Source organism: Sturnira hondurensis, unplaced genomic scaffold (genome assembly GCF_014824575.4).
Source record: "Sturnira hondurensis isolate 20B ecotype Veracruz unplaced genomic scaffold, ASM1482457v3 Scaffold0024498, whole genome shotgun sequence".
Taxonomy (NCBI): domain Eukaryota; kingdom Metazoa; phylum Chordata; class Mammalia; order Chiroptera; family Phyllostomidae; genus Sturnira; species Sturnira hondurensis.
Genome location: NW_028097129.1, coordinates 12,169 through 25,251, shown reverse-complemented (window position 1 = coordinate 25,251; position 13,083 = coordinate 12,169). Strand labels below are relative to the sequence as shown.

The 13,083-nt window shown below is 39.7% G+C and overlaps 1 non-coding gene across 1 annotated transcript; it reads right to left on the bottom strand.

Annotated features, from left to right (window-relative positions):
- Window positions 1–11,765: 11,765 nt before the first annotated feature.
- LOC118981745 (U6 spliceosomal RNA) lies at window positions 11,766–11,872 on the bottom strand. The gene has a single exon (XR_005065408.1). It is a non-coding gene; the product is annotated as a U6 spliceosomal RNA (small nuclear RNA).
- Between the last annotated feature and the right edge of the window lie 1,211 nt (window positions 11,873–13,083).

Below are 13,083 nucleotides of genomic sequence, written 5' to 3'. Positions count from 1 at the left end.
TCCCCCTTCACTCCCCTCCACCCTGCACACCCTCTCCCACCCACATAACCCCCTTTAGTTCATGTCCATGTGTCATACTTATATGTTCTTTAGCTTTTACATTTTCTATACTATTCTTGCCCTCCCCTTGTCTATTTTCTACCTATCATCTATGCTACTTATTCTCTGTACCTATTCCCCCTCTCTCCTCCTTTCACTCCCCTGTTGCTAACCCACCACATGATCTCCATTTCTGTGGTTCTGTTCCAGTTCTAGCTGTTTATGTAGTTGGTTTGTTTTTGTTTTACATGTGGTTGTAAATAATTATAAGTTTGCTTTCATTTTACTATTCATGTTTTTATCTTCTTTTTTTTTAAAAAAATATTTATTTTAATTGTTGTTCAAGTACAGTTTTCTGTCTTTTACTCCCATCCCAACTACCCCTCCCCGGGCTCCCCATTTCCCTCCCATTTTCACATCCCTTAGTTTTTGTCCATGTGCCCTTTATACTTGTTCCTGTAAACCCTTCTTCCCCTTTTCCCCTAAAATTCCCTCCCCTCTTGCCTCTGGTCTCTATCAGCCTGTTCTCTACTTCAGTGTCTTTGGTTATATTTTGATTGCTTGCTTGTTTTGTTATTTAGGTTCCTGTAAAAGGTGAGATCATATGGTATTTGTCTTTCACCACCTGGCTTATTTTGCTCAGCATAATGCTTTCCAGTACCATCCATGATGTTGCAAAGGGTAATAATTCCTTCTTCCTTTCTGCAGCACAGAATTCTATTGTGTAAATGTACCATAGTTTTTTGATCCAGTCATTGACTGATGGGCATCTAGGTTGCTTCCAACTCTTGGCTCTCGTGAATTGTGCTGCTATGAACATTGGGGTGCAAAGGTTCTTTTGGATTGGTGTTTCAGGGTTCTTAGGATATACTCCTAAGAGAGAAATTGCTGGATCAAAAGGCAGATCCATTTCCAGTTTTCTGAGAAAATTCCATACTGTTTTCCATAATGGTTGTGCCAGTCTGCAATCCCACCAACAGTGAACTAGGGTCCCCCTTTTCCCACAACGTCTCCAACATTTCTCTGTGGCTTTGTTTAAGATGGCCATTCTGACTGGTGTAAAGTGGTATCTGATTGTGGTTTTAATTTGTATCTCCCTGATAGCTAGCGATATTGAGCATCTTTTCATATGTCTCTTGATCCTCTATATGTCCTCCCTGGAGAAGTGTCTGTTCAAGTCCTTTGCCTATTTTTTAATTGGGTTGCTTGTCTTAGAATGGAGTCGTGTAAGTTCTTTCTGTATTTTGGAGATTAAACCTTTGTCTGAGGTATCATTGGCAAATAAGTTTTCCCAAACAGTTGCTTCTCTTTTTATTTTAATACTGTTTTCCTAGCCATGCAGAAGCTTTTAATTTTGATGAGATCCCATTTGTTTATTCTTTCCTTTATGTCCCTTGCTCTAGGGGATGTATCAGTAAAAATGTTGCTATGTGAAATATCTGAGATTTTCCTGCCTATGTTCTCCTGTAGGATTTTAATGGTGTCATGGCTTATATTTAAGTCTTTTATCCACCTTGACTTTATTTCGGTGTATGATGTAAGTCAATGTTCAAGTTTCATTTTTTTGCATGTAGCTGTCCAGTTCTCCCAACACCATTTGTTGAAGAGGCTATCTTTACTCCATTTTATGTTACTGCCACTTTTGTTGAATATTAATTGACTGCAGAGATTTGGGTTTATTTCTGGGCTGTCTGTTCTGTCCCACTGGTATATGAGCCTGTTTTTATGCCAGTATCAGGCTGTTTTGTTTACAGTGGCCTTGTAATACAGTTTGATATCAGGTATTGTGATCCCTCCTACTTTGTTCTTCTTTCTCAGAATTGCAGCTGCTATTCAGGGCCTTTTATAGTTCCAAATAAATTTTTGAAGTGTTTGTTCTCTGTCTGTGAAATATGCCATTGGTACTTTTATAGGTATTGCATTGAACCTGTAAATAGCTTCTGATAGTATGGATATTTTGATTTTGTTAATTCTTCCAATTCATGAACACAGTATATGTTTTCATTTGTTTGTGTCTTCCCTGATATCTTTCTTCAATGGTTTGTAGTTTTCTGCATACAGGTCTTTTACTTCCTTGGTTAGGTTTATCCCTAGATATTTTATTTTTGGTTTTGCTATATCAAATGGGATTTTTTCTTGATTTCTGCTTATCCTGATTCATTTTTAGTATACAAAAATGCCTTTGATTTCTGGATATTGACTTTGTAACCTGCTGTTTTGCCAAATTCATTTATTAGTCCAAGCGATTTTTTGGTAGAGGCTATAGGATTTTCCAGATACACCATCATGTCATCTGCGAAAAATGCTAGCTTGTTTCCTCCTTTCCAATTTGGATGCCTTTCATTTCCTTTTCTTGTCTGATTGCTGAGACTAAAACTTCCAATACTATATTGAGTAGAAGTGGTGAAGGTGGTCAATTTTGTGTTTTTCCTGATCTTAGTGGAAAAGATTTTAGTTTTGGCCCATTGAGTATGATGTTGGCTGTAGGCCTCTCATATATGGCTATTATTATATTGAGGAGTGCTCCCTTTATTCCCACTGTTCTGAGTGCCTTTATCATAAATGGGTGTTGTACATTATCAAAAGCTTTTCCCGCATCGATGGATATGATTATTTGGTTTTCATTGTGCCTTTGTTTATGTGATATATTGCATTTACTGATTTGCAAATATTGAACCATCCTTGCATCCCTGGAATTAATCCCCCTTGGTCATGGTGTATGATCTTTTTGATGTACTGTTCGATGCGATTTGTGAATATTTTATTGAGGATTTTAGCCTCTATGTTCATCAGCGATATTGGCCTGAAGTTTTTTTCCCCTTTGTTGTGTCTCTATCTGGTTTTGGAATTAGGATGATGCTGGCTTCATAAAAAGAGTTTGGGGGTTAGGAGAGAAAATGGCGGTGGAGTAGGATGGAGCGACTCTAGTTCTCATACCTCTGGGAGAACATCCGGGCACATTTACTGAAGAACAGTGCAGTCAACTCCCCAACCAAGAATTCCCCAGCATTTATGAAAATAAGAGACCAGAGATAGTGACAAACCAGACAGCTACAGGTCGTTGGGGGTCTCAGGGACTCAAGTAAGGACGGAGGCAGCCAGGCCAGTGGCAGCCATTGGCTGGTGCGTAAAGACCTCCGAGCTGTGGCTGCTGCAGGGATCAGAGCCCAGAGGCTTCCTTCCTTCTGTCCCCAGCGACAGGGGTGTCTGCCACAGAGAACTCAGCAGGAGCCGGGCAACCCTGAGTAAAGTCAAGGGCAGCAGCAGTGTTGGCGGCGGTGGTGGCGGTGATGGCGGGACAGCAGACATTGGCCAGCACATAAAGACCTCGGAGTCGCAGCTGCCACAGCAGTCAAGGCCCAGAGGCTTTCACCTGCACCCAGCGACAGGGGCGTCTGCCACAGATGTCTCTTTGGGACTCCGGCACCTGTGAGTAAAGACAAAAGCAGCAGTGGCAGGGCCGGCTGCCCTCGGGAGCCAGGCACCCCTGAGTAAAGTGAAAAGCAGCTGCAGCGGGACCAGCAGCCACTGGCCAGTGCGTAAAGACCTCAAAGCTGCTGCTGCCGCAGCTTCCAGGGCCCAGAGGCTTCTGTCTCTGGCCAGCATCGGGGCATCTGTCACAGAGGATTCCTGGGGAGCCCAGCACCTGTGAGCAGAGACAAAAGCAGCAGCGGCAGGGCCTGCTGCCCTCGGCCAGCTGCGCTCAGCCAGCCCAAAACGCCTCGGAGCTGCCGCTGCTGCTGCGTTAGTGGTGTAGAAGCTTCCGTCTGTGGCAAGTGCCACGGAGGACTCATAGGGAGCCCAGCACCCAGTGGAGCATTGGGCCGGCTGCGAGGTCCCTGGGAGAGCTGGCTCCCTCCCTCACCATCTAGGCGGGGATGGGTGGCAGAGACCTGTCTGCCTAGGTGTGCAGGGAGGGTGGCGAGGAAAGGGGGCCATGTTCAGTTGCCATCGCTGTGGCCGCCACCCCACCAGCCTGCCAGCCCAGGAAATTTGAGAGGAGCATTGTCCTAACCAGTCAGGTTGGGAATTGAACTGGGCTGAGAGACATGCTTTCTGGAGAAGTTTTTACTGGAAAGTGGACTGAGGTGTTCTCCTGTGAAGGCAGCTTGACTTGCTTCTCACCCAGCCACAGGACTGGGAAGGACCAGTACCAGATCCCGTGGGACCCAGGCAGCCTGTCGGGTGGGTAGGCATCCACACCCCAGACTGGAAGCCTGGCTGGCGGGCGGGAGTGCGCCTGGGCCTACAACCCAGCCCACAGAGGGGTCCTGCCGAAAGCAGAAAAACTGGATTGGACAGTTTGAAACCAACAAGGAAGAGTCTCAAAAGCAATGGGAAGACAAAAAAAATAATGCCCAAATGAAAGAAAAGTTGGAAGTCTCAGAAATAATGTCAGATGAAAGAGAGGCAAGTCAGCTATCAGATATTGAATTCAAAGTACTAGTTATCAGGAAATTCAAATAGCTCACAATGAGATACCAGAAACTAGAGGGGACCTACCAGAAACTAGAGGGGAGCTACAATGAGCTCTCCGCAAACTATATCAACATGAAAAAGGAAATAGAAACTATCAGCCAAAGTCAACAGGAAATGAAGAATACAATTTTGGAACTGAAGAACACAGTAGAAGGAATGAAAAGCAAGATTGATGAGGCAGAAGATTGGATCAGTGAGTTGGAGGACACAGTAGAAAAAATCTCCCAGAAAGAGCAAGAAATGGAAAAGGGACTCAAAAAGAATGAAGAGGGACAAAGAGAAATGCAAGATAATATGAAATGTAATAACATCCGAAAAATATGAATACCAGAAGAAGAAGAACAACAAAGGATAGAAAACCTATTTGAAAGAGTAATGATGGAAAATTTTCCTAATTTGATGAGAGAAAAAGTTACACGAATCCAGGAGTCACAAAGTGTCCCATTCAAGAAGAACCCAAAGAGGCCCACTTCAAGACACATCATCATTAAAATGGCAAACTTCCAAGACAAAGAAAGAATCCTAAAGGCAGCAAGGGAGAAAAAGGAAGTAACATACAAGGGAGCCCCAATGAGGTTACCTACTGACTTCTCAATGGAAACACTCCAAGCAAGAAAAGAATTGGAAAAAAATATTTCAAGTAATGAGAACCAGAGGCCTACGACCAACGCTACTTTACCCTGGAAGGCTCTCAATTAAGATTGAAGGCAAAAAGAGCTTCCATGAAAAAAGAAGTCTAAAAGAATATGCCTCCACCAAACCAGCTCTACAAGAAATACTAAAAGGACTGCTTTAAGGAAAGGAAGGAAAAGAGAGAGACAGAGAGGAACTCTGGTAGAAAAATAGCAATGAATAAGTACCTTTCAATAATAACCTTAAATGTAAATGGATTAAATGCTCCAATCAAAAGACATAGAATAGCTGAATGGATAAGAAAGCATGACCCACACATATGCTGCCTACAAGAGATCCACCTCAGGACAAAAGACCATCACAGACTCAAAGTGAAAGGCTGGAAACAAATTTTCCAAGCAAATGGTCAAGAAAAAAAAGCCAGGGCAGAAATTCTAATATCAGACGAAATAGACTTCAAAAACAGGGCCATAAAGAGAGACCCAGAAGGTCACTTCATAATACTCAAGGGAAGAATCCACCAAGAAGACATTAACATCATAAATATATATGCACCCAATATAGGAGCACCCAAATATATAAGAAAAATCCTAGAAGACTTCAAGAAAGACATTGACAGTAACACAATTATAGTAGGGAACTTTAACACTCCACTGTCAAAAATGGACAGATCTTCCAAGAAAAATATCAACAAAGATATAGCTACACTAAACAACACCCTAGATGAAATGGACTTGACTGATATATATAGAGCACTTCATCCCAAAGAAGCTAAATACACATTCTTTTCAAATGCACATGGAACATTTTCAAAGATAGACCACATGATAGGTCACAAAATAAGCCTGAACAAATACAAGAAAACTGAAATCATAGCAACCATTTTCTCTGACCACAAGGGACTGAACTTACAAACCAACCCCAAAGAATAAAACCCAAAACACACAAAATCGTGGAGACTGAATGGTATGCTATTAAATAACGAATGGGTCAAGATTGAAAGTATGCAAGAAATCAAAAAGTTTCTGGAAACAAATGAAGATGAACTCACAACAACCCCAAACTTATGGGACACAGCAAAGGCAGTCCTGAGAGGGAAGTTCATAACAATACAGGCCTACCTAAAAAAAATAGAAACATTTGAAACAAACAACGTAAACTGACGCCTGCAAAAACTCGAACTACAACAAAAAAGACAGCCCAGAGCAAGTACAAGGAAGGAAATAACAAAGATCAGAGCAGAATTAAATGACATAGAGACTAAAAGCACAATTCTAAGGATCAATGAATCCAAGACTTGGTTTTTTGAAAAGATAAACAAAATAGACAAGCCTTTAAGTAGGCTCATTAAGAAAGGAAGAGAAAGGACCCAAATAAACACAATCAGAAATGAAAGAGGAGAGATTACAAATGATACCACAGAAATAGAAGGGATTGTAAGGAATTACTATGAAGAACTGTATGCCAAGAAATTTGAAAACCTAGGTGAAATGGACACATTTCTAGAAAAATATAATCTTCCTAAACTCAATGAAGAAGAAACAGAAAGGTGAACATACCAATAACAGCAAATGAAATTGAAGCAGTAATCAAAAAAATCCCATCACACAAAAGCCCTGGACCAGATGGTTTCACAGGAGAATTCTAGAAAGCATTTAAGGAAGAGCTAACCCCTATTCTTCATAGACTATTCCAAAAAATCCAAAACAATGGGAAACTCCCCAACTCTTTTTATGAAGCCAGCATCATCCTAATTCCAAAATCAGATAGAGACACAACAAAGAAAGAAAACTTTAGGTCAACATCGCTGATGAACATAGATGCTAAAATCCTCAACAAAATATTGGCAAATCGCATCCAACAATACATCAAAAAGATCATACACCACTACCAAGTGGGATTCATCCCAGAGATGCAAGGATGGTACAATATCCGCAAATCAGTAAATGTAATACACCACATAAACAAAAGCAAGGACAAAAACCACATGGTCATATGAATAGATGTGGAAAATCTTTTGATAATGTACAACACCCATTTATGATAAAGGTACTCAGCAAAGTGGGAACAGAGGGAGCATTCCTCAATATAATAAAGGCCATATATGAAAGACCTACAGCCTACATCATACTCAATGGGCAAAAACTAAAAGCTTTTCTACTAAGATCGGGAACAAGACAAGGTTGTCCACTTTCACCACTTCTATTCAATATAGTATTGGAACTTTTAGCCTCCGTGATCAGACAAGAAAAATGAAATAAAAGGAATTCAAACTGGAAAGGAGGAAACAAAACTGTCATTGTTTGCAGATGACATGATAGTGTACGTGGAAAATCCTATATACTCTACCAAAAAGCTACTCTAAATAATAAATGAATTTGGCAAAACAGCAGGATACAAAGTCAATATCCAGAAATCCAAGGCATTTTTATATACTAAAAATGAATCAGCAGAAGCAGAAATCAAGAAAAAAAATCCCATTTGATATAGCAAATCCAAAAATAAAATATCTGGGAATAAATCTAACCAAGGAGGTAAAAGACCTGTATGCTGAAAGCTACGCGACACTGAAGAAAGAAATCAAGGAAGACACAAATAAATGGAAACATACACCGTGTTCATGGATTGGAAGAATTAACATCATCAAAATGTCCATACTACCCAAAGCAATTTACAGATTCAATGCAATACCTTTTAAATTACCAATGGCCTATTTCACAGACAGAGAACAAACACTTCAAAAATTTATATGGGATCATAAAAGACCCCGAATAGCACCTGCAATGTTAAGAAAGAAGAACAAAGTAGGAGGGATCACAATGCCTGATATCAAACTGTATTACAAGGCCACTGTAATCAAAACACCCTGGTACTGGCATAAAAACAGGCACATAGACCAATGGAACAGAATAGAGAACCCAGAAATAAACCCAACTCTCTACAGTCAATTAATATTTGACAAAGGGGGCAGTAAAATAAAATAGGGTAAAAATAGCCTCTTGAACAAATGGTGTTGGGAAAACTGGACAGCTACATGCAAAAAAATGAAACTCGAGCACCAACTTACATCATACTCCAAAATAAAGTCAAGGTGGATAAAAGATTTAAATATAAGCCGTGACACCATTAAAGTCCTAGAGGAGAACATTGGCAGGAAAATATCAGATATTTCATGCAGCAATATTTTTACTGATATGTCCCCTGGAGGAAGGAATATAAAGGAAAGAACAAACAAATGGAATCTCATCAAAATAAAAAGCTTCTGTGCAGCTAAAGAAAACAGCATTCAAATAAAAAGACAACCAACTGTATGGGAAAACTTATTTGCCAATGATACCTCAGACAAAGGTGTAATCTCCAAAATATACAAAGAACTCACAGGACTTCACTCTAAGAAGACAACTAACCTAATTAAAAAATGGGGAAAGGACTTGAACAGACATTTCTGCAAGGACATACAGAGGATCCAGAGATACATGAGGAGATGCTCAATATCGCTTGCTGTCAGAGAGATGCAAATTAAAATCACAATGAGATACCACTTTACACCAGTGAGAATGGCTATCATAAACAAAGCAATAAACAACAAATGTTGGAGAGGGTGTGGGGAAAAGGAGACTCTGGTATACTGTTGGTGGGACTGCAGACTGGTACAACGATTATGGAAAACAGTATGGAATTTTCTCAGAAAACTAAAATTGGATCTGCCTTTTGATCCAGCAATTCCACTGCTAGGATTGTATCCTAAGAACCCTAAAACACCAATCCGAAAGAACCTATGCACCACAATGTTCTTTGCAGCACAATTTACAATAGCCAAGAGTCAGAAACAACCTAGGTGCCCATCAGTAAATGAATGGATCAAAAAACTATGGTACATATACACAATGGAATTTTATGCTGCAGGAAGAAAGAGGGAGCTCCTACCTTTTGCAACATCATGAATGGAACCGGAAAGCATTATGTTGAGTGAAATAAGCCAGGCGTTGAAGGACAAATACCATATGATCTCACCTTTACCAGGAAGCTACACAACAAAACAAACAAGCAGGCAAAATATAACCAAAGACACTGTAATAGAAAACAGGCTGACAGTGACCAGAGGGGAGAGGGGAGGGAATTTCAGGGGAAATATTGGAGGGATTTATAGGAACATATAAAAAGGATACATGGACAACAACTGAGAAGGGTGGAAATGGTAGGGAGTGGGAGCACGGAGGTGGGATGGGATGGGAGTAATAGACAGAAAACTGTAATTGAAAAATAATTAAATTAAAAAATTGGGGGAAAAATAAATAAAGAGTTTGGGAGTTTTCCATCATTTTGGATTTTTTGCAATGTTCTGTGAAGAATAGGGGTTAGCTCTTCCTTAAATGCCTTTTTAGAATTCTCCTGTGAAACCATCTGGTGCAGGGCTTTTGTAAGACGGGAGTTTTTTAATTACTGCTTCGATATTGTCATCTGTTATTGGTCTATTCAGGTTTTCTGCTTCTTTTTCATTGAGTTTTGGAAGATTATATTTTCCTAGAAATTTGTCCATTTCACCTAGGTTTTCAAATTTCTTGGCATACTGTTCTTCATAGTACTTTCTTACAATCCTTTGTATTTCTGTTGTGTCATTTGTAATCTCATTGTGTTTATGTGTCCTCTCTCTTATTTTCTTGATGAGCCTGCTTTAAGACTTATTGATTTTGTTTATCCTTTCAAAGAACTAGCTCCTGGATTAATTGATCCTTAGATTTGTGCTTTTAGTCTCTATGTCATTTAATTCTGCTCTGATCTTGGTCATTTTCTTTCTTCTCTTTGCTCTGGACTCTCTTTCCTGTTGTTCCTTGAATTCTTGTAGGCATAGGGTTAGGGTGTTTGTTTGAAATGTTTCTATCTTCTTTAGGTAGGCCTGTATTGTTATGAACTTCCCTCTCAGGACTGCCTTTGCTGTGTCCCATAAGTTTTGGGTTGTCGTGAGTTCATTTTCATTTGTTTCCCAAAACTTTGATTTCTTTCCTAATTTCATTCTTGACCGATTAAGTGTTTAATAGCATGCTATTCAATCTGCATGATTTTGAGAGTTCTGGTTTTTTTACCCCCTTGGGGTTGGTTTCTCATTTCATTCCTTTGTGGTTGGAGAAAATGGTTGATATGATTTCAGTTTTCTTGTATTTGTTCAGGCTTATTTTGTGACCTTCATGTGGTCTATCTTTGAAAATGTTCCATGTGCATTTGAAAAGAATGTCTATTTAGCTTCTTTGGGATGAAGGTTTCTATATATATCAGTTAAGTGCATTTCATCTAGGGTGTTGTTCAATGCCACAATATCTTTGTTGATATTTTGTTTGGAAGATCTGTGCATTGTTGACAGTGGGGTGTGGAAATCCCCTAGTATAACTGTGTTGTTGTCAATATCTTTCTTGAAGTCCTCTAAGATTTTCTTTATATATTTGGGTGCTCCTGTGTTGGGTGCATATATATTTACAATGTTTATGTGTTCCTGGTGTATTCTTCCCTAGAGTATTATGAAGTGACCTTCTGGATCTCTATCTATGGCCCTTTTTTTGAAGCCTATTTTGTATGATATGAGAATTGGTACCCTGGCTTTTTTTTCCTATCCCTTTACTTGGGAAATTTCTCTTTAGCCCTTCACTTTTAGTTTGTGTTGGTGTTTTGTCCTGAGGTGGGTCTCTTGTAGGCAGCATATGTGTGGGTCATGCTTTCTTATCCATTCAGCTATTCTATGTCTTTTGATTGGAGCATTTAATCCATTTACATTTAAGGTTATTATTGATAGGTACTCATTCATTGCCATTTTTGTACCACCGTTCCTCTCTGTCTCTCTCTTTTCCTTCCTTTCCTTAAAGCAGTCCTTTTAGTATTTCTTCTAGAGCTGGTTTGGTGGAGGCATATTCTTTTAGACTTCTTTTGTCTTGGAAGCTCTTTATTTGGCCTTCTATCTTGATTGAGAGCCTTGCTGGATAAAGTAGCATTGGTTGCAGGCCTCTGTTTCTCATTACTTGGAATATTTCTTGCCAATCTCTTCTTGCTTGGAGCGTTTCTATTGAGAAGTCAGTAGCCTACCTTATTGAGACCCCCTTGTATATTACTTCCTTTTTCTCCTTTGCTGCCTTTAGGATTCTCTCTTCGTCTTGGAATATTGCCATTTTAATGATGTTGTAATTTGAAGTGTTCCTCTTTGGGTTCCTCCTTATTGGGACTCTGTGTTTTTTGGATTTGTGTGACTTTTTCTCTCATGAAATTAGGGAAATTTTCCTAATTTTATTATGACTTTTTAAAATAGGTTTTCTATCCCTCACTCTTCTTCTTCTCTGTCGGGTATCTCTATTATTCGGATATTGTTACATTTCATATTGTCTTGCATTTCTCTTAATCCCTGTTTATTCTTTCTGAGTCTCTTTTCCTTTTCTTGCTTTTTCTGTTTGTTTTTTTTTTTACTTTGTCCTCCAACTTGCTGATTTGATCTTCTGCTTCCTCCCACTGTGTTCTTCAGATCAGAAATTATATTCTTCATTTCCTCTTGGCTCTTGTTGTTAGTTTCTATTTCATTTTTCATATTGATAAATTTTACAGTTAGTTTATCATAGTTCCCCTGTAGTTTCTGGGAAAATATGTAATGCTTCTTGAACTTGTGTGTCATCCTTGTGCAGGGGCCATGCTAATCTTTTCTGTATTATTCCAGTTTTAGTATATGCACTGCTGAAGCAAGGACTATCTTTTTTTCTTAGATAAGTTTCTTTAGCATTTCATATAATATGAGCTTGAAATGATGATGAACTCCTTTAACTTGACTTTATCTTTGAAGCACTTTATCTACCCTTCCACTCTAAATGAAAGCTTTGCTGGATAAAGCAATCTTGAATGTAGGTCCTTGCCTTTCATGAATTGGAATACTTTTCTCCAGCCCCTTCTTGCCTGCAAGGTCTCTTTTGAGAAATCAGCTGATAGTCTGATGGGCACTCCTTTGTAGGTTACTGCCTCCTTATCTTGTGCTGCTTCTAGTATTCTCTCCTTCATTTTTTTCTTGGGTAATGTAATTATGATGTGCCTTGTGTTTCTCCCTGGGTCCTTCTTCTTTGGGACTCTCTGAGCTTCCCAGACTTCCTTGGAAGTCTATTTCCTTTGCTAAATTGGGGAAGTTCTTTATTATTTGTTCAACTAACTTTTCCATTTGTTTCTCTTCCTCTTCTTCTTATGGTACCCCTATAATTCAGATGTTTGAACATTTAAAGAATATTCCTATGGTAAAAAAGCATTCAACAAATATTGACCAAGAACCTTTTTTATCAGTCAGTGTCCCAGAAGGAAAGAGATGGCAGCTGAGTAATTGGGCAGGGTGTAAGGAAGAGACATTCAAGAGATTCTTGGGAAAGATGATTGGTGACCTACTACCACCACATATTCACTTGAACTGGAGACTGGTTAAGATTTAGTGCCTGGAAGATGGAGGCATAGGTAGAGACACCGTGCCTCCTCACGCAACCAAAATAAGGACAACAAAAATTTAGAAACAAAAAACAACTAGTACTGATAGAAAATTGAACTATATGGAAGTCCATCAACCAAGGATTTAAAATAGACACATTCATCCAGACGGGTAGGAGGGGTGTAGTCGGGCAGCTGGGCAGAGTGGGCTTGTGGCAAAAATTTGTAGCTGGCAGACCAAGCCAGGAGGTGGATTGTGGAGAGATGTAGCGCACAAGGTGGCTGTCAGACCAGGTGGTCCCACATTCACACACAGATAAATCAGGCAAAACTGGGGAGTGAGACAGACCACATAACCCAGGGTCCCAGTGCAGGGATATAAAACCTCAAAACACCAATTCAAAACATCTGTCGGGGTTGAGGTGCTGGGAGGAACTCCCAGCTTCACAGGAGAGTTCGTTGGAGAGACCCAAAGGGTTCTGGAATGTACACAAACCC